This window comes from Coccinella septempunctata, chromosome 2, assembly GCF_907165205.1.
Source record: "Coccinella septempunctata chromosome 2, icCocSept1.1, whole genome shotgun sequence".
NCBI lineage: Eukaryota > Metazoa > Arthropoda > Insecta > Coleoptera > Coccinellidae > Coccinella > Coccinella septempunctata.
This window is the reverse complement of record NC_058190.1, coordinates 33,776,295-33,799,494: the sequence shown is the minus strand read 5'-3', so window position 1 is coordinate 33,799,494 and position 23,200 is coordinate 33,776,295. Positions and strand designations below refer to the sequence as shown.

The window sequence follows — 23,200 nt, the reverse complement described above, 5'->3', positions numbered from 1 at the left end:
AAGAAATTGTCTCAGAGAATATGATTTAAGGCCTCGTGTCGCAGCAAGAGGCCCAGCTCTTACCCCAGCCCATCGAAGGGCGCGTTTGGATTTTGCGAGAGAGCATATCCATTGGGAAGAGGCCGATTGGGAAAGAGTTCTCTTCACAGGTTAGTCTAGATTCTGCCTCTACCATTGTGATCGACGTTCCCTTGTATACAGGCGTCCACATGAAAGATATGCTTAGTGCAATTTCCAAAAATACTGGTTTCGGGGGAGGATCGATTATGGTATGGGGTGGAATGTCTTTGACTGCTCGCACAGACCTAGTGGTCGTTGATGATGGAGCTATGAATGCTGATAAGTATATAAGGAACATTCTTGAAGAGCATGTAGTGCCATTTGCCCCATACATTGGTGAAAATTTCATTTTTATGGACGATAATGCCAGACCCCATCGTGCGCGCATCGTTCAGGAGTACCTTGAAGAGGTTGAAGTCTCTCGAATGGAATGGCCAGCAAGAAGTCCAAATCTCAATCCCATTGAGCAGGTATGGGACAACCTCAATAGAAGGCTGAGAAGTTCAGAAAACCATCCAGCTACTCTTAATGACTTAGGAATCCAACTCGGAGAAATCTGGGAAGGATTAGATCAGAATATTTTAAGATCACTCATTTTGAGTATGAACCGTCGTTGCCGAGCTGTAATTAACGCAAGGGGTGGAAATACCAAGTATTAAATCACTTATCAGTATTTCAGTATTTTGAAAATTGTTCATTTCCCTTCTTTCACATAAGATTCGGTGAAATCCTGAATTTTTCTTCCATTTAATGTGTTTTGTTTCGTTCAAAACCTTCCCGAGAGAACATAAAATATAAGTTATAAAGTCAATGTAGATTTAACTTTCGTTAAAATTGAGATTTTCAGAATGTGCTTTTTTTTACGCAGTGTATTTATAGGGAACCTTCGACCATATTGTATGTTTCAAAAATATATATAAAATAACCCATCCTCAATGGGGCCACATCAGAATAAACTCTTGATGAAAACAGTTCAAAACTGCTCTGAATACTTCAAGGATATTATATTCCAACATCACTCTTCGAAAATAGACTGGGTTTTAAATTACTTTGTTTTTCTTTTTGAACTTTCCAACTGTGATATTCTGAGATTTTTGACCTTCAGACTTCGGATTTAATTTGAGATATTACAACAACTTAATTATGCATATTCAAACACCATACTGCTAACCGTACCATAAGTACGAGTCAACACCAAGTTTTGTTGGAATCAAGCTTCACAACCATTTGGACAATGATCTCAGATCGATGAATGTGAAGAAATTCAAATATGAAGTGAAAAAATTGTTAATTGAGGTTTCCTATTACAATGTCGAGGAATACCTCTTAGCTGTATTTGCCTAGGTGTATAGATTCTGTCAATATTCAGTTTGTCAAACTCTTTGTTCAATTCATATCATTTTATTGTTTTTTTTCCTTTCTTTCTCAGACTTGTCCTACACATTGTTTCTGATGTCTTATAGGATTAATGAAGTTTATTATTATTGGAAAATAGGAAATGGATCACGCCTACATAGTAGGGCAGGTAAATAATTAATTATATTTGATTCTTTTCGACAGCAACGTCAATTTGAGGCAGCAAATATGTTGGATGACATATACAGGGGGTTTTCAAAGGTGAGCCTTTTTTTGACAGAAGGTAGAACTCATCAAAATAACCACAAATTGTCTATATAAATATCCAAGATGGCTGAAATACAGCCCCAAGAAGTTCGACAAAATTTCATTGAATTTCAAGTAGGTACGGGACTGTGGAAGGCGACTCCGACATCGCAGAAACGGAACAAAACATAAACATAATATGTCTGGACAATAAAAGGTTCAGCACCAAGTTCATCAGATTAGATGCATCAGGTCACTTCTGAGAGAATCATAATTGTTGTATCGTGCAATTTACGGTGAAAAAAAAAATGTAGGAAATCGAGGCAGTTTCTTGAAACTGCTTATGTTAGTTATGTTGAAAAAGTGCTATGATGTTCCCCCATTTCATCTCATTTTTACGACGATTATTGGAATGTCTGAATAAGAAGATTGTGATGAATATTGTGAAAAAATTCGTGAATAATTCAAACGAATTTTAGTGGTGAGATTTTGAAGTATTATTCTATTTTTTACACTTGTGCCTTAAATCTCTTCTGTCAGTTGGTATCGAAATGAGCCATTTTATAAAATCGTGCAAGTTACTGAAAAATAATGAGAACAATTCGGCAATCCTAAGTTTCCATTTTCATTACCACGTAAATATCGAACGAGCCAATATCCTAAACGAAACCACATGGCCGAATCAGGAGATAAGTTTTTTCCCACTGCTTTGCGATAATTCAGCTAACAAACAAAGGAATCCTTCTTGGCACCAAAAAATATGTAAATATTTAGGGAAGATTACAACTTCTGTCTGGAGGTCAAAATTATTGAAAAACAGTGTTCCCTTTGAATCGAAAAATGACATTTTCGGATTGTTTCGAAGTCTTGACTATTGCTCAGTCGCTCTCGTACCTAATGCCCTTCTGTATCTTGCTTAACCCTCTAATATCCAATTCCGCCTTGAGACTGGTTGCATATAAGTGGATATAAAATTATTCCCTGTGAACAGTTTAGTTCAACTGCCCACGCCTTCACTCTTCAGTATAGGTTCATTTTGTGAGAACAGGTGTTAATGTAAATCAGTTAACTATATGCGAAAAAAAGATGTAGATTATACATAAGCTAACTTGAAACTATACGAAAATAATTTTAAAAAAGAAAAAAAAAATTTGGCATTAGAGGGATATCCATTTCAATTATGTAGCCTAGAGCGTTTACGATGTTGATGGAATACAATTAAGAAGAAGTGTAGATCCATTCATAAAAATATAACTTCTCATTGGGTTGCAATGGTTATAGATTAAACATTTTCGAAACATTTCATCAAGTAGTGCGTTATACACGAAATTGTTACTTTTCATGAAAAACTCAACACATGAAGACTTTCCTTCGTGGTGGGTTTTTTGCCAAAAAGGTTTCGGCCATTCATCTCATCCTGTACGGACAATTCGGTTGGCAGAAGACCAAATACCGAATTTCGAACCCTCAAGAAACGAGTTTCTGTTGCCTGTGATGATGCTTTCGGGTAGTTGATAAAAACATCCTTTTAGGATGTATACAATGGAATATAATGACTGAATGAGCAGCCTCGTATGTAAAGGGTCTGAAGGAAAACATTTCCAGTGAGAGATGCTTTTTTGCGAAAAATACACTTAAATGTGTGTTCTCATTATTTATCCCTTCATTCCGATAAATATTCACACATTTGGGATGAAATCTGAGGATTATACAGGGTGTTTCCAAATAATACGTGAACCTTGGAGGAGGTGTTAGTATCATTCATTTGCTATCGTTTGAGCCATATTTATTGATAACCAAAAAACAACAATTTCTGAGATATTGAGTTCTTGTGTTTTTCAAAAAATTTCTCACCTTACTTCATTTTTCGTCAATTTTTTCTACGTTGACCACGTTTGATTATAATTTTGGATTATTTTCATCAGAAAAAGATATGATACCTACTTATGAAAAAAGCAAAATTATCCTGTATTAGATGTTGAAAAACAATTAGTGTGATTCAAAATTTGGTATATGAAGAATAGAAAAATCAATTTCTGATATCAATTTGCCTGCAACTTTCGAAATCCACAATTCATGTATGAAAAAATTATTTTAAAGACTTGCCAAATTCCTTCTTCATTCCCTTAAAATTTTTCGTTAGAATACAGTCTCTAGTTTCGTTTCAGCAGATTTTTTTATAAACAACCCTTTGAATGTCCAATATGAAAAAAAGTGAATGAGTACCTAATCAAAAAGAATCTTTTTCAACATGTAATACAGTTTTGCTTTTTTCAAACGTATCATATCTTTCTCTGATTGAAATAATCCAAAATTATAATCAAACTTTATCAACATTGAAAGAATTGACGAAAAATGAATTAAGCAGGAAATTTTTCTGGAAAACACAAGAACTCAAATATCTCGGAAACTGTTGATTTTTGGTTATCAATAAATATGACTCAAACTACAGCAAATGAGTGATACTAACACCTCCTCCTAGATTCACGTCTAATTTGGAAACACCCCGTATTTCTTTTCATGAAAATTAAATGCTCAATCGCATTTAACTTTGGTATTGAAGGCTTCGCCGTCTTGAATGTTTTTTATTTAGGTAGTTATTGGTGAAATTCTTTATTCCGATCTTCGACTCACTTTTCAAAAATTCTGTAGTACAACTCGTCATTTGTCATATGATCTTTGGACTATTCGGTTTTTTTTTTCGACCTATTCCTACTTTTTCATTTCCCAATACACTTATTTTGTTGCGTTACCATGTCAAAATTGAGTATTCAAAAGTCTTTGCTTGGATGCTAAGGAACCCAAGAAAGTTGAAATTTTGTATTCATTAGATGATGAAATTGCAATAAGAAACATCTTGACGTTGAGAACCATGATGCCATAAGAGTAGATAATAATCTTTCCCTGAATCAAATTGTGTGAAAGATGAAGCTGTTGTTGCATCGAGAGGAAGAAATTGAAATAAAAGAGATAATTGGATAAAACATTTTTTTTCATCATTTTGTTTGAGTATAACTGCACCGATTTTGTTAAATGTGCGGATAAATATGTTGCTCTTCTAACCTAATGAAGAATTGAAAAATTATTAATATTAAATTTTTTATCCAGGATGATTATGAATAGATCACGATTCACGAAATATTGCCACCGTACAGAGTGGAATGCGTGAATTCATAGTAGATCGAAAAATTCGAATCATTATTGCATTTGCCCTATAGCCTTGCATTAACCTCATCTGACCCAACCCTAGATTTCGCTCAACAATTTCATTCGGAATATAATATTGTGCTCATGTTTTCATTATCAAGCTCTCAGTGCAAAAAGCTTTCATGAGAGACAGGCAGAAATTAATAACTTCCATTCATTTTGTCGTAATGAGTTTTGCTGAATAACTTCAATGTACGTTCAGCTGGAATGTTTTATGAGCACGACTAGGTTGTTGTACCTCCAACCTGGCCTTTCATGCACATTCGAAAATTATTCCGTTTCTGGAACGATTTTATTAGTGCTACGTAATTGTGAACGAAATTATTTTCCACCATTATGACTAGAAATTTGGAATTAATTTCGGACATGTGAGCGAAATGTGAAGTGATCCACTGTTCCCATTCCTTTCATTTCATGTTTATTTCCGGAATGTATAGTAGGGTCGAAATGACCAAGGTGGAAAATTCCAAACTCTGTTTTATGATTAATTCATCTAGCAGCTATAACTTTGATAATGAGCTTTAGTGATAACCAAACTCATGTACGAATAGTCCAATAATATATACTTTGGCAGAGCGTATATATAATTAACGACTTCTCTTGTAATTTTATGTTTATAGTGGGCTATCACCGAAAACAATCATTGCGGGAACGTTTTTGTGAGGATGATAACAAAATCAAAACGTAACAGAAATTTTTCTTTTTCCACTGTCCAGTACCGGAAATATGCAATATCTCTTAATATTGAATTATTCGAAAACATCCATATATCATTGACTTATATAAAAAAATAAATAAGCAGTAGGTTTTATGAGAAACAATGGAAATATATTTTTCAGAATCTATTTGTTGCTTAATTATTTGAAAATCTTCAGAAAAACGCTGGATAGCGTTCCAAGTAAAAATAAAAAATTAATTCAAAGAAAGTTTTGACATTATTAGGAGATTTTTTCTGGGTTTGTTTTTATATTTATACAGAAATATTCAAACAAAAAGTGTACCACACGTTTTCTCCATTTTTGTCAAGTGAATCCCAATAACAAGCGAACCGTTAAGTTTTTACCCAAGGTTCGAATTGGAAATTGAATCAGGATGCGAAGATATACTGTGTATGCAATTTGGAATGAGAAAGTAGTAGGCTGTTTCCGAAAGCTGCAGAGTTATGAAAATATTTTAGGAAGAATGTTTAGATATAGTCGAAAACCCCAACATGCAAATTTTCGGTACAAAATTGTCATTAGATCTCTATGGACGTCTAATAGGCCTTCCACCTTGGGACCTGCATAATAGTGGAAGTAGTAATAAACTTTAAAAAGGGCTATAGACCTAGGTCTTCCTGCCACCCTTCATAATATGCTCGGGGTCATCTGTGAAACTATGTGTGTCGTAAAATGAGGGTAAACGGTGTAGAAATAATAAAAATTGCAAATGGTCGTGAAATTGTTCGTCGTCCAAGTGTTGTTATTTGGTTTTATCAGAAACAGCAGAGTTCCCACTCCATATTCGCCGTGAATACCTTGCGGAGACCTTCATGTTGAAAAAGATCTCCTTGGGTTCATCATTGGTGGACAAAGTCCATAGTCTCTTTATTCGTACTCTAACCCACAAATATTGGATTTTTAAAAAGAATCCACTATTGGTCGACAGTTATTACAATCTGATGGACGTAAAAGATAATATTGTATCCTCTGAATCTCTCGTACAATTTTCTCTGGAATATGGTTTATTACGTCGATTGGAAGAGATCCACATCCCTACATACGCAGAATATGCCCAAGTCGACTTCCTATACACAATAGAGACTTATTATGAAGGGTTCCATCAGATCTTCACTGACGCCTCAAAGTCTCGGGATGGAGTGGGATGTGCATTTCATGATCCATCCACGAACATAAATAGAAAATTCAGGTTGAACAACCATCATTCAGTATTTACAGCAGAGCTTTTTTCAATATTCAAGAGTCTGGAGTATGTGGAAGAAAAATACCAAGAATTTGCTTCTGATAAAATCCTAATATTATCTGATAGCCGCAGTTGCTTATCCTCCCTCTCAATTCTTAGGCTTGATTATACCTTCACAATCATTCATAAATACATTTTGGAAACCCTAGCCAAACTGAAATCCTGGGGCCTACAAGTACATTTTCTATGGGTAAAATCACACGTGGGAATAGAGGGAAACGAGGTAGTGGATGAATTAGCTAAACAGGCTTCAAGGATGGATATAGTGGAGTGCAGGATCTATTCACCTCGAGATCTTATACCCCACATAAAGAGTACTATGTTTGCAAAATGGGAGGGAATCTACAACACTCAGACAAAGGCCAAACATTATAAATCAATCCAGCCTATACCGGTGAAACACCCTTGGTTTAATAACAAACAATTTACTCGCTCAATCAATGAAGAGGTAGAATCCAGAGATTTTGTCCGAGTGATATCAAGATTGAGAAGTGGTCATACTATATGCCCCAAATATCTGCACCAAATCAGGAAAAAGACTGACAATCTATGTGATTGTGGAGAGATTGGAGATTTGGAGCATATCATTCTCAGGTGTTCCAAAAACCGACGCAATCTTGAGACTACAATAATAAATATTTGTTCGATTCTTAAAACCAAATACCCTTTTAATCTCAGCAGCATAATGGCTGCCAACAACCCAAGGGTATATTATGAAGTCTATAAATTTGTTAAGAATAGTGATCTGATTATATAGCCAGAATTTATTCAGTCCCTATATTCCCTTCCTCTGGTCCGTTGCTCAGTCTTGTAAGTGTATGAAGAAAAAGTCGCTTTGATGAGCACCTCTGCGTATTGTATCCTCGTGAATCCCAAAATGTTTAAATCCTATGTATGTATAACCCTAATATTGTTAATGTCTAATCAGATGGCTGATATCGAAAGATGAGCCAAAAACACTAAAAATAAATAAAAAAAAAAAAAAAGTGTTGTTATTGCTTCCATCCATATTTTCATCCCCCTTTTCCCCTATCCCTAAGACAGTTTCGATATCAAACTAGTGGTGACAACATTGAACATATTCTATGAATAATTAGGATCAGTTTCATTGGTGACTTTTGCACAGAGAAAACTATTTTGTTGAATCCAGATTTTTAGTTTCTTTGGTTTTCATTTTCTTCATGTAAGAAAAATTAATTTCAATGGAAATAACTTCTGTTGGATTGATAAAATAACGTTCTTTGAAGTAAGACTCTGTTTTCTTTGAAACAGTTTTGAAAATTTTTGTAGATTGGAAGATATAAATCGTTGTTTCAATTCGATTATGTTTTGAAATTTTGAACTTCCAAAGATCTTGATTGCAATATTCATTTCTTTGGCAGAAAAGAATCAACAGTCGTCTTCAAACTATTGCATGTCGTTTCCAAATAAATTATTGCTTTGTAAGTGGTACGCTTAAATGATCAAACAGAGTTTATTTATTCTTTGGTTTAATACCTCATTTCATTTCGCCCAGTTGAGTAAGTTATTGAATCAAAGAAATATTAGACATATGGGTACCGCATTCATATACTGTTTTATTCAATATTTTTCTCTTTTTTACTCAAAACTTGATATAACAACGACCATGTGATCAAGTGACACCAACAACAGTAGGTACGTGATTTATAATAAAATTTCTATTACCTATGTAATTAGGCATAATGTTCTGGTTTGCAGAACGTCGCAGTAACGAACCCAAATTACTAGATACTTCTGCAGCATTGCCATTCTTCTTCAATGGTAATAGTATTTATATACTTTTCTGATTATTCATTTTATTACGTTGCCTATGAAGTAGATATATTTCAATTTGTTTCCGTGAGTTTTTTCATTGGTGATTCATTTTAAATCTCGATGATGAACAAATTTTTTTTTTTAACAACGAATCTCAGTCTTGTCTAGTCAAATATTGACTTGTTAAAGTTACTAGTCTTTTGAACTTCCAATAATCATATATGATCATTGGTGAAATAATAATTAGAATTATATTTTTATATTATTCCTTCGGTAGAGGACTAAAAATGTGACCAAAAACTATCGATATAATAATCAATTTTAGTATCAATACTGTAGAAGCAGGTGATCTTATTTCCTGTCAATTATGATAATAAACTAACTGCGTATGCCACGAAAATTTTATTTTTCAATTCATCCCATAATATGTCCCCCTTTACAATAAGGGGGACTTATCCACCTTCAAAAGAGAAGAAATAATCACAGGCTCAGGTAAAGTTGAAGGAAGTAGTAGAAAATTAATTGCTTATGGTTATTATCTCTTAGAATTTTATTTAGTTCAGAGTATTACCGAATATCGCCCTTTTCTAGATGCCATTTATTATAAATAAAGGTATTCTATTCCATTTCACTCAACTTGTCTGACAACACTGCTCTGCTATGCTGAACGCGCACGCGTGTGTTCAACGTCAGCCATATTCTTGTTCTTTGCTCAGCCTGTCAGCCATGCCATGAGCCAAAGCGTCGACGCCATCGCATTACTTTCCCGCTTGAAGTAGCGTGAGCCTGCGTGAACCGTGAATGTGGAATTCTTGTAGTCACAGTGATGGATTTGAGTGAGTTTCTACAGAGCTGTGGAATTGGTCATCTAACTGATCATTTCAGAGGTGAGTTTTAATATGATGAATTAGAATTATCCCTGTTATAGCGTAACTCATTTATAGGATATTTTTTCATTCCGTATTATAAACGCTCCTGGTAGAATGAAAAACTTCGTTGCATAGGTACATTATTCATCAAATTACATCAGATATAGTTTTGCAAAATAATAGAATCAATTAATGAAAATTTATTCATGACTACCTAATAATTGTTCAACTTTGTTTTATAGAACAAAATATCGACTCGTTGGATTTATTGTCTGACCTGACACCAGAATTGATAAAGGACTTAGTTGTGAACGTTGGCGATCATCTCAAGTTTTTGAGAGGTTTGAAAAATTTAGGTACAGATCGTACAGGTAAGATTATTAATTCTATCTGTGATTTTTGGTTAACGATCATTTTTATTTCAGAATGTTTTTTTCAATTCAACTATAGATCATTGTATGAATATGATATTCATGAAGAGTTTAATTGTTCTGTTGAATATTTGTGCTTACACTGAATAAATGAATTTCTTGATGCGAAGTATATTATTTTACTTTCAGCCCATTTTTTTTTCAGGAGAATTGTTGAGGTCCAAAAATATTCTATTTGCCTCAAAAAAATTCGTTTCTATTAGGAATAAATTTATATTTGTTACAGATAGATTTTTATTTGAAAGTCAATCATTTTTCCATCAGGATAAACAAAACATTTTTGCTAAAAGTTTAAATGATTTCAAAAAAATTTTCCAAAAATTATTTATTTCAATCAAATTATATAAGTTCTTCAAGGTAAATCAATATGCCTTCAATTCAAGTAAGTATAATTTTATACTAAAATTCGAAGTGCTTTGAAACGAGTTCTCTTTCTTTCATTCGAATAATCATAAACTCTGATTGAGACCTCATTTAATTACAGTAAAAATTACTATTTTTGAGTTGAAAAATATTTTATTTGAATTAACACATCACGATCTGTAAAACGAAATCAAAATACTTTTATTAAACAATTTTTTATTTGAATTGAACTGTATAGAGTCTTGATTCGATTTCCTCGAAATTCAAACCAAAAAAACATTTTTTCACTTTGAAAACAGTAGATCCTAAAGTGTAATCGTACTTCGATTGAATTAATAAAATATTTCTTTGATAAAGTCAAACAAATCGCATTCTTCAAATAACAAACATGTTTGTTTCGGTCTATTGAAAGCTCTAATTTATTCAGTTCAAGTAATTTTTTGTTGTTACAAAGAAATGATTTTCTCTGTGTGGAACTATTTTCCAACTTTTTTACATTGGGTCTTATTACATTCTATTTTATCGATAGTTTCTTCATCTTGAACGTATGATTTTTTGTTATATGGTTCATTTTGATTTGACGGGTTATTGTTCTACCTTCTTTTGAAAAAACCCACCTTTTAAAACACCATGTATACTTTTCACTTTTATTTTAGCAGTCGGTTGGCCATGGAAATTTGACACATTTCACTCTGTATAGTACGAAAATGTGGGGTTATGAAGCTTGTCAAAACATTTTTGGGTTTTAAATCAACGCTATGTTGCCTGTTCTACGTAAAAGTTTCTGTTATTACGTATTTTATCACTATGTCGAATCTCTTCGGAAAATATGTGACGAACATAATTGAAGTTTATACAAACTGATTGAAGGCATACCAAATCCAGTTATTTGCAAGGAAAATACAAAAGATCAGTATAATATCATAATATGCACTAGCTTGGGGAGAGTTAATGTTCGTTTTCTTCTTTGGCTTACATCATTTGTAGATTTCAAAAATATCAACCCAAAGATGAAATGCATTTGATGCAGTGGTTGGGAATGGGTATCTCCCGAAGGAATTAACAGATAATTACAAGAATGTTAAATTCTTCAACAAAAATCATCTTGCTTGCATCAATATAAGTAAAAGGAATTGAAGGAAGTTTCAAGTTAAGATGAACTTCACCTTTGAACAAAAGTTTCACATGAATAAACAAGTAACAGGGCAACTCGCGCGTATTTGTGGCTATTCATCTTAATACGTTGATGTAATAATAATAATTAGGTATTTATTGGTGCCTTAAGACATTTACATTGTATAGGACAAGTCAAATGAAAAATAGAAAAATCCGTTTTGGGGAACTTATTCTACGATGACATTTATCGAAAATCCTGTAGAAAACTTTTGGCATTAATTCACTCAAACATAAAATTCTCAAATGCCACCACTTTTTTGGGTCTTCCATAGAAGGAAATTCTATGTCATCCTCTTCATTCACAATCTTTCTGATTGTGGAAATATTCAGCTGAAATGTAAGTCGTTTAGATTCAGATGAAACATTATATAAATTCTTACATTGAATATGTTCGCTACCGTCTGACGTATTGTGGATTTTATAATATCAGGGTATAACTATTTGAATGAGCGGACCTGAATTCTAAATAGCACTTCCTGAAACCCTGTCTCTTTTTTCAGTCACTTTCAGCATTTTCGTAATAAAAATTGATATTAGTTGTGGCAACGGCGTTATGACATTTCATGAGTGCCAACCTTACTTCGTTCTAGTTACAAAAACTTGAGAAAATTATTTCATGGCCAACCGACTGCTAAAATAAATTTGAATGAAGTATATGTACATTTCACAATAACTAATTTAATAAGTTTCATCTCATCCATTTTTTCATTCAATAGGTTGCTATGGAATAAATTAAAACGATTTTATAGCAATCTCTAATATTTTCGAAAGAATTGTGTAAATGTATATAAAATGTCAAAAAATGATGACAGGTTTGTTTCGCTTTTTTTCGAAAATTCTCCGATCTAATATTCTCTGATGTTTCCTGCAAAGGAGTCTGAAAAAATCCGTTTTCATTCTGCATAATTCTGAAATAACTCGCATTTCATTATGTATGCCCAAAGTGAAACTGAATTTCTGGAAATATGCATGGACGACTTCTCCAATTCGTACGCCATTACATAAGCAATTTCTTCCCAGAAATGCTTTTCCCCCCACGTTTCATTTAAATGATATGCGGACGCCAAATTGTAAATCATTTCCGTTACCTTTCGCTGTATCTCTGAAGCGGATTGTTCATTCGAAAAGTTTCTAAATATTCACGAGAAATGACAGAGGTATCATTTTTACGAAGTGCTGTCTTTCTTATGACGACTGCTGAAATATTCATGATATTGTTAGGATCTTCAGAATTTTCTCGGACGTGAAATAAAAATATGGAAGAATTCGTCAGTGGAGGGATTTATGAGAGATTATGAGAGAAAATTATTCTTAGGGGGGCAAGACGGGGACCTTAACGTTTGGAGCAGAATTATCATTGTCAATTATTTGGAATTCATCTTTATTTACAATTACACCCATACCCATATTATGTATCTTTGCTTATAATAAGCTTGAAGAACTCCATTCTTGAAGAGAAACAAAATATCTCAACTTCTTGTCCTCTAGGCAGGGTAAGACGTATTGGGTTGTTCGGAAAGTCATTTCGCTTTTTTGTCAACAGATGGTCTCATTGTATTTTTACAGTACAGTGACTCTATCAAACACAGTGGCGACAATTGTGGTCTCATTTTTCATCGTTTTAGCAAAAATATGGCGGATTTGGTCACGTGATGTGACGTGAGCCAATCCGCATTCCGAATTAGAGATCATAGCATTGAAATCTGTGCTTCTAAGCCGCCATATTCTTGCTAAATTTCCAATTGTCGCCACTGTGTTTGATAAAGTCACTGTATTTTACAGCAAACTTCACACTTAAGCCGCCTAATCATTATATATTTTGACAGCTGATATAGTAAGGCTTGTTTGTTGAAATTTTGGTTTCATTCTTTGCAATAGTTTTTGTTTGGTGCTCTATCAAAGATGGAAAATCAAAAGCAGCATTTTCGGTATATTTTACTCTTTTACTATCGAAAAGGTGAAAATGCAGTTCAAGTAAGGCGACAATCATGTGATGTGTATGGAGTAGATGTATTGACCGAACGACAATGCCAAAATTGGTTTGCAAAATTTCGTTTCGGCAATTTCGATGTTGAAGATGGACCACGTTCTGGAACGCCCGTTAAAGCCGATGAAGACAAAATAAAGGCATTGACAGATGCAAACCGCCGAATAACAACTCGTGAGATTACAGAGAGGTTAAATTTATTGAATTCGACCGTTCATAATCACGTGAAACGTCTTGGTTCAATTTCAAAACTTGAAATATGGGATCCACATGTTTTTACAGAACGAAATTTGCTTCGCTGCATTAACGACTGTGATTTGCTTCTCAAACGTCAACAAAATGATGCGCAAGAGATCATGGAGTAAAAAAGAAGAACTAGCCCAAACCACTTAAATGTCCGATATTCACCAAAAAAAGGTTATGCTATCTGTTTGGTTGGATTTCAAGGGGATCTTTTCATTTGAGCTTCTACCGTACGATACCACGATTAATTCTATACTGTGTACTGTGATCAACTGGACAAATTGAATGATTCCCTCAAACAGAAAAGACCAGAATTAATCAATAAAAAAGGTGTAGTGTTCCACCACGTAATGCGAGACCGCATACAAGTTTAGTAACTGGCCAAAAGCTTTTAAATCTTGAATGGGATGAACTACTACACCCACCATATTCTCCAGATTTGGCACTTTCAGACTATCACTTGTTTCGATCTCTGCAAAATTTTTTGGAAGGGAAGACCTTCACTTCAAATCATGACGTCACATATCACTTGGACCAGTTTTTTGCCAGCAAAAATCAGAAGTCTTATGAGCTTGGAATCAATCTCTTGCCCGAAAGATTGCAAAAGTTATTGGGCCAAAATGGAGAATATATAACTTAATAAAATATTTATACACTCTAAAAAAATCGTGTTTCATTTTCACGAAATGACTTTCCGAATGACCCTATATTTCATAACAAAATTCAGAATAACAAAACTAATTGGGCGTCCTTTTTGGTATGAAATCATAAACTCATTGTCTATATTTGGTTTAGTCCACGAATGTTCAAATTTCATGGCTACAATCGTGTATTTCCTCAAACAGAATATTTCAACTGGAATCACCAATTACCTACGCATTTCATTCGGCCAATAATTTCACGTGTATGGCCAGATGGTAATAACGCAGAGAGAGGTTCTGTAGTTATCAAGTTTTATAAATGGATTTATGAAAAGGGACCCACCAGCTATATTGTTGGAGAAATATTATTACTGTTATTAATCTAGCAATCCTCACTATACTCATAGTGGAAACTGGATGTCTGGATAATAACGCAAGATATAAAAATGATGGAATCATAATTTTCTCGGGAATGCGATACCAGGTTTCCTTTTTCAGTGAATGCTTTGGCACGAATCTCATTTGTGCTCCTATTATACCTATAGTGTATTGGTAATTCTTTTCTGTTAGAAAGGAGGGATTATGATTGGAATTGTATGAGATACGCTTCAGACGGCAAAGATTTCCGAGATTTTTTAATCATGTTCTATTCTTCATCCTTCATTTCATATTCAGTAGGTATGAACTTTCTTATCTTCTCTTTTCTTCGCCGCGAAGTCATTTTTCATTCCGTTTTTCAGTACGCATATGATGTGCAAGTCTGTCGTTTCATCGGAATCCATAAAATATTATAATCCACATGGAGTTCAAGGCTTCATGTAGTGGCGTTATGTACGATTAATCATGAAAGGATAAAATGCGGAGTTGGCGTAAACAATCCTAGGACACAGAATACGATCCATCACCAACAGAACGCATACATGTTTTATCCGTGACACGCCATAGCTGTCTCTATACGAGCTGAACTGTCTGCAGATGGAGCGAAGCTAATTACATGTTGAATCCAGGAAGATTTTCAGATCCAGAATGACAATGAGGACGAGCGGCATGGCTATACATCATCTGGTGAAGTGGATGTCAACTGTGACATCGTGGAATCGTTGGGACTAGCTATCGGTTCGGCAATTAATAATATTAGTATACTCCATTCCATTCACTTTTATTTTAGAACTCGGTTGGCCATGAAGAATTGACACTCCATTCTGTAAAGTACGAAAATGTGGGTTTATGACTCTTGTCAAAACATTTTTGGGTTTTAAATCAGCGCTATGTTGTCCGTTTTACATAGTAGTTCTACATAGTAGTTCCGTGTTTACCTACTTCAAAAAATAAATTAATTCGAAAATAGGTTTGTGATTGACATAAGTAACATTTATACACAAATTGGTTGAAGGGATTCCTTATCTTGCTATTCGCCTGGAAAATACAAGAAATCAGTCTTTAAATATAGTTATTTTCGCAATGGGAGAATCAGTTGTTGAATCCTAAAAAATCATCCCAAAGATGAAATGCATCTGACGCAGTGGTAGGGAATGGGTATATCTCACAAAGAAATTAATGGAAAATCACAAGAATGTTGAATTCTTCAACAAAAATCATTTTGCATCAATGGATATCATAATAGTGAAAGGGGGTTCTAAGGCAAGAGGAACTTTACAAAAATTTCACACAAAATATTTATCAATCCCTTAAAACATTCACAAAGTATAGTAGGTACAAGTCATGCAAATGAAAAACTAATCTTCTGAAACTTATTCTTCGAAAATCATTAACACTTTAGTAACTTTCATTCAAGATACATTTGATGGTTTTTTTTTTAATTTTATTTTATTGAACAACTGGACAGTGTCAGACTTAGGTTGATGATTATGCAATATTACTTATGGCCTGATACACCAGAGAAGTTTCATATGTAGATGTTGCAGTATTGTACAATAACAATTTGATACGTCATAATCTAGGCACACTGAACCAAACTCATTTATAAATTAATAATTTGAGATATTTATTTCAAAACAAGACAAGTTGAACAAGAAGAGAAATGAAATAGTGTCAATAAAGAGCTTTTTTCACCAAGAAAATTCTTCCATACTATATGGTTCCATGTTCAATTATAAATTGAAATATCTTCTTGAAAATTTTCAGTGTATCTATTTTCTGTATATCTAAGATTTGGGGTTTATTGGGGCAGCAGTCAATAAAACAAGTTGTCACTCTTTCCGAAAGCTCGAGTATTAGAAGAAAAGTGTGACCACTTGTTTTATTGACTGCTGTCCCAATGCTACCCCAATACAGGGAGATTCAAAACTCGAGGCGAAAAATCAAGGGAGATATAGAGACTGATATTCTTGATTAAACGTAAAAAAAATTTTTGGCCGATGAGGCTTCGTTTCCGAGTTTTTGGACATTAATATTTCTGTATGCAACCAATTAAATTTCATAAATTACAGTAAGCCTAGAAATAAATGAGTTGAATGTCACCTGGTGACAAAACACTTATTGTTTGCCAATTCAAAAATTGCTTTGCTGGTTTAGTCCTTCTGTTATACATGCAGTTTTCTAACGAAGAATATGCAGATATTATTTTTGTGTACGGTTTTTGTGATGCAGTTTTCTAACAAAGAATATGCAGATATTATTTTTGTGTACGGTTGTTGTGATGTCAGCTCATTAAAAGCTTGTCGGGAGTACAACATGAGATTTCCTAATAGACAACAAAAATCTCGTCGGGTGTTTTCTGACGCTTATCAAAGGTGCTAGGGTCAGCGAGATAACCTGATTTGAATCCTTTGGATTATTTTGTATGGGGACATTCAAAACAACAAGTTTATGCAGTGGAAATTAATGATAAAGAACAATTAATGGAACGAATTATTAATGAAGTCAGAATAGACAAAACATGCAATTAGTGTACAATTCCCTTATTCTGCGTTGCCAAGCATGTATCGAAGCTAATGGTTGCATTTTTGAACATTTGATTTGATTTTTTCTGTATTTTTATCAGCTATTAAAGATTAAAATTGAAGAGATGCAGGAATTTTGAATACTTATATCTCGGAAACAAAGTAATATGCAAAAATTTTATTTTATCTTTTTCAATATTTTTTCACATTTCACTTTTTTGTATTCGAACGAAAACTTCATATTTCGTCCGAAGTTACCGCATTGACAGTGGGGTACAGCCTTAGGCTGTATATCCCAAATTTACCGTTGCAGGTCAACTCCTCAAATGCCTCCACTTCTTTGGGTATCCAATAGAAGGAAATTCTTTGTCATCCTCTTCATTCACAATATTCCTGATTGTGCAAACGTTCAGCTAAAATAAAAGTCGCTTAGATTCGGATGAAACGTAATATAAAATTACTTACATTGAATATGTTCGATACCGTCTGATATATTGAAGTTCAGAATATCAGGGTTACTACTCGAATGAGCGGCCCTCAATTCTGAATATCAAGTCCTGATACTCGGAATTTGCTTTTTTTCAATAACTTTCGGCATTTTGGTAGTATTAATCAGGCATGAATATGAATGGAAATTCAAATAACTTTCATTCATGAAATGGAGCTTTTGTCGAATCTTCAATAAAAAATGAGTGAAGTCAAATAGTACTGTACGAAAATGAAGCAGATTTATTGAATTCCTGATCCTGAAAGTTACAATTTCCCATATTGAGTTATTTGAAAATAAGATACGTAATCAGAATTGAATGTGTTACCTAAGAAACGTGTCATTTTTTGAATATCTCCATTCAATTTTAGACATATATGGTTGGGATACATTTTTATTTGCTTTTAGAAGAAGAATCACAATTCAATAAAAAATATGGATTCCGAACTGATACAAGGAAGTTTTTGATTGAAACTCGATTCAAAGCTGGGCTTTCTTTCCAAATTCTGAGTAAAAATTTCTCATCAAGTTGATCCAAAAATGTGATGATTAATTGGACCAAGACCAAGTTAGTTGATACTTCTGGCAAAACCAGAAGTGGAGAAAATATTTCCCCATTCCGGAGAACACAAAATGGAAATGAATTTCATGAAACTAAATTTTGTATAGGTATATCAGTATGATTTTGCATTAGGTTAATTCAAAATGTAATTTTTGGCATGTATTCGAGTGTGGAATGTCCAAACTGAACAAAATTTTGGATATGTTGGATTAACAAGTATATTGATCAGAATTCAATTATGTATTTCAAGACTTAAAGCATCCTTACTATTTACTTGTATCTACGAATAAAATGGTCATGGAGAAAACCATTAGAGTCATTCGGGGCAACTGTGCGCACTTTTGCCTTTCAAGCCATAGCCTGTTTCAAATGTTGAAGCTAGAAAAATTCAAACATATCAATAAGATAGAGAATTTTCTAATCTATAAAAAAGCATCAAAAGGCAAACAAACAAAAACGTTATTTTTCCGCAAAAAAAAAAATTAATAGTGAAAGTCGGAATGCCTTCACATGCCCCGTATTGCGGTTAAGTGTGCGCACCCTCACGGGGTAAGTGAACGCAGTGCTTAGTGAACCACACAATCAAAACAAATTACGAAATAATGTCATCAAAATGTTACAATATTAGAGAAATGCTGTTTATTGTCAATACAGAAGCGTCTTTTTACAAGCACTGCATTATTGTTCGTGCCACCATTCCTGGTGAAAACAACACTTGATACATTCCCCTGTTGGTGGCTCGTCATATTTTTCTGAACAAATAGGACAATATTGATCGAGTCTTAACCAAAAAAATCAACAATGTCATAATTTATTCCTCACTGAACTAATGCCCATATAATGAGTCTATGCGCACACTTACCCGCGCACACTTACCCGCGCACACTTTCCCCAGTAGGTAAGCCAAAATTTGAATTGACGTTCTAAAAGAGTTGAGCAGCTAAGAGAACCTAAAATTTTTTATTATATATTTAGATTTATATGCGCATGATTGAATAAAATATTGTTTAACACCGTCGGACTCGGAACTTGGACCTGGCAGAATTTGCAGAGATGCTAAAGATTAACAAGAAAACTAGTGAATTTGATTGATTGCAAATAAAAAGTAAACGAAACTTCGCATGGCGCACTCTTATGAAGAACTAATTTGGCGATTCTGCGCCCTTGCTTCACCCAAATGAAGCCATCTTTCATACATTGCATAGTCGAGATATACATACGCACTGCGCACACTTACCCTCTGCGCTCAGTTACCCCGAATGACTCTACGGTTCTTGAAGCTTCATTATGAAAGAAATAATTTCTCCACTTATTCCTTATTCGTAATAATTCGTAATAAAGTCTGGACATCACTCACTCATAATGAAAGGTTCGAGATAATTCTGTCAATCGAAAAAGAAGCAGGATTCCAATTATCTCTGCATTTTAGGCTCTTCAACTCTCACCCCTTGTTTTGTTAGAATCTCAAAGGAAGGTCAAAACGATTTGATAATAAGGATGGGAATAAATGAATAAATGAAAACCAGGATGTCGAAAAACCTGTTTCGCTACGCGACACGGCCTATAATTGGAAATGGTTGTTAACCAAATTTCCCCATGCGATTTTCATTGTTGTCATTACGGATATAAGTCGGAAAACCGTGTAGAAAGGAAGCCTGGGGATTTAGAGAGGCACTCCAGTTAGACAATAGGCTCACTTAACGTTCTCCATGAATTTATAACAATGTGGGTGTCGGGAAGGATTTCAGAGATATTCGAGGTATATTGGTTCGAGGGCGGTTTATCATCAAGAATGCGCGTATCTAGCTCGTATGCACACCGTCGGTTCTCCGAAAAGAAGAAGAAACTGAGCACGAAGTGCTCGAAGGCAGCCCCCAATACTCATTGAAGAACTTGAGGTTCTTTGATGCTTGTTTTCGCTCTTCGAACGCACAGGTTATTTTCAAAGGAAATGGATTATGAAGGGTAGTCTTTTAGAGATTACGTTGGAAAACTGATTAGCCTGGAAATCGTGAGAGATTATCTTCATCGGATTCAGTATTTTTATTTGAGGAATTAGAAGTAAATGAGGAGCATTAAAGAAAAAGAATGAATCATATACAGTGTGTTTTTCAAATTTGATTGGAAATTTAAACCAGCCTATCTCCTGAACGAAATCAGCGATTTATCCGAAATTTTGAATAAAGATAGCTTCCATGAGGGTCCAGAAAACTGCAATCAAATATCATTCGATTTGCAGAACCGTATCACATAAATTTGAACAATTTTTAAAAGCTTGCGAAATCACCCTGTACAATGAATTTAATTTCAAATTGGCTATTTTATAGAAAGATAGAAATGTACGTCGGGCAATTACCTGCTCTTTTTTGTTTATATAGAGATAAGTGCGGACCAATCAAAATTCTAGAAGAAGACAACTGTATGCCCGATGTTCAGTTTCTCTCTGACACTTTTTTTGACCGTTTTTCATGCATAGATAGAAAGGTAAGGCTCAGTCCGTGTCTATATGTCTATGCTATAGAACCAAACAAAATTTCAATGTCAAAATATTTTATTACAGCGAATCGCAACGTCCCAAGACCTTTCAAAAAAAATGTTTCTTCTTGCTCTGCAACCAGACCTCCACAGTTTTTATTACCTCATCGTTGGAAGAAAATTTTCGACCTTTTAACATTTTTTTTAGTTCAGGAAAGATATGATAGTCGGATGGTGCCAAATCTGGTGAATAAAGGCGGTGTTCTAGTAATTGAAACTCTAAATCACGAATTTTTTGCATGGCAACATGAGATTTGTGTGCAGGGGCGTTGTCCTGCATCTTTGGATAGCTTTCCACATCTTTTTTCTTTAATTTTTTCCCGTAGAGTGGTCAGTAATATCGAATAGTAATCTCCGGATATTGTTCTGCCATTACCAAAAAAATCAATCATGATTACTCCATGGCAATCCCAAAAAACTGAAGCAAGAACTTTTCCAGCAGATTTTTGGTCACGAAGCTTCTTAGGTCTTGGAGAACCAGAGTGTCGTCATTCTATCAATTGTTGCTTTGTTTCTGGATCGTAGAAATGTACCCAAGTCTCATCCATAGTACCACCAATTCGGTTAAAGAAGTCTACATCGTTTTCAAATCGAGCACAGATCGAACGCGATGCTTCTACCTTTGCACGCTTTTGGTCAACATTCAAACATTTGGGGATCCATTTTGCAGCAATTTTTCTCATGTTCAAATTGACGTGAACTATATGATGAACGCGTTCGTATGAAATATTCAGTGCTTCAGATATCCGTTTTAGAAACTGGCCTTCTCGATCGGTCATCATCTTCATTGGAAAAGTTACCTCTTTTGAAGCTTGCAGTCCAATTTGTCACGGTCGCATGCGAAGGACATTGATCACCAAGGGCATTAAGCATATCTTCGTGAATATGTTTACCTCTTAACCCTTTTAAATACGGGTACTTGATGATGGTTCGATACTCCAATTTTTCGATTTTCACAATTTCGGTGGACATCTTCTTTCTTTTAATTTATTGCGTAACTCTGGTTTACTTTTTTGATCTCAAACTTCACACTGACACTTCTGATGAGTTATTGTTATGGTAACGCAATATTTTTTTTATGCATGGAACTGGTCTAGGCTAACTAATTATCAATACATCCTCGTAGGTAAGGTTACAAACCTAACTAGCGATCTACTTTAACCATTCTGAAAAATCAGTGGGTTCCCGTGGAGTTAGCACCCATTGGAATGCTGTGTTTTTTTGATAATATCGGTGCTAACTTCACGGACACCGGTATCAGGCCATTACAGCAGGCCGAAATTATCATCAGCATCTACTCTATTCGATGACGTGTTATTTGCTTTGATAGTTTGATGTCCCGTATTATGGCGTTTGACTAGTTTGATACAGATCTCAACAATTAGGTAATGAGTTCCGATTCTGTTGCGGAAGCATTTTTTAACATTGGGAAAAAAGATTCAGACGGAACTATTGCCAATCAAAAGTACGTTTATATAAAAAATGAAATTGATGAATAATTTGAATAGAACCAAAACAGAAAGCCGTATAGGCAAATAGTTATTACGACGCTTTCTGATTTTGTTCAATTTTAAATAAAAATTCAGTATGTAAATCAAATAAAATGAAATGAGAATTGAAATACAAAAAGACAGAGCCGTATCGGCAAATGCTGCTCAAGGGGCTCTCTTATTTGATCAATTTCAATTTCAATTCTATTTTATTTGTTCTATGAACTCATGTCACTAATCGAGAAGTACGTACTGTTATATACTCAGTGGAAGCGTGAGGTGTCCATAATCTGTTAAAATTCGTTGGTTATCCGCAACAAACTGAATTTGTTCAATATGAAATAACCATATGGTGCAAGGGCAGCCTAGACAGGGTTAAAAAAATAGCTTTTCTAATACCAACCAAAATGTTCAAACACCCCCATACCGCAGATTCGGGTGACTTGGGCGACGATTGTTGAATTCAACTTGTCATATTTTCAAAACGGTGACCTATTTTTATCTGAAAAAGAGGATATATACCATGCTTAAGAATTCGGATATAAATTTTGAAAACAATAAAATATAGTTGTCCCAAGTCAGCCACCGATTTGGAAGGCTTGGAACACATGTTAAAATCTATTGATTTCCCAACTCTCAAATGAAATAGGTAGGTACTTGGGACGGCGTATAGTTTTGAAATATTACAATTTGTGATTATATAATTGGAATTCGGTAAGGAAATTGAATGTTAAACCCCCATTACAGCGAAAGTAAATATATTGCAACTCAAATGTAATAAAACTCAACAAAACTCCTTAGTATCTTTCATTCTTTGGTGATTTCTTTGTGGAAATTACGTAAATAATAAAATCGAAAAATCGGCATATTTCCTGCTGCCAATGGGCCGCTTGTATCTATTCGGTA

At 34.3% G+C, this 23,200-nt stretch overlaps 1 protein-coding gene and 1 long non-coding RNA gene across 5 annotated transcripts in view; both read left to right on the top strand.

Annotated features, from left to right (window-relative positions):
• The window catches only part of LOC123308564 (nephrin-like), a 508,306-nt gene that overhangs the window by 61,878 nt on the left and 423,228 nt on the right, over positions 1-23,200 (top strand). The gene's annotated exons all lie outside the window — the stretch shown is intronic.
• Positions 9,184-9,825, top strand: LOC123308566. The gene is made up of 3 exons (XR_006537147.1): positions 9,184-9,494; positions 9,552-9,611; positions 9,719-9,825. It is a non-coding gene; the product is annotated as an uncharacterized LOC123308566 (long non-coding RNA).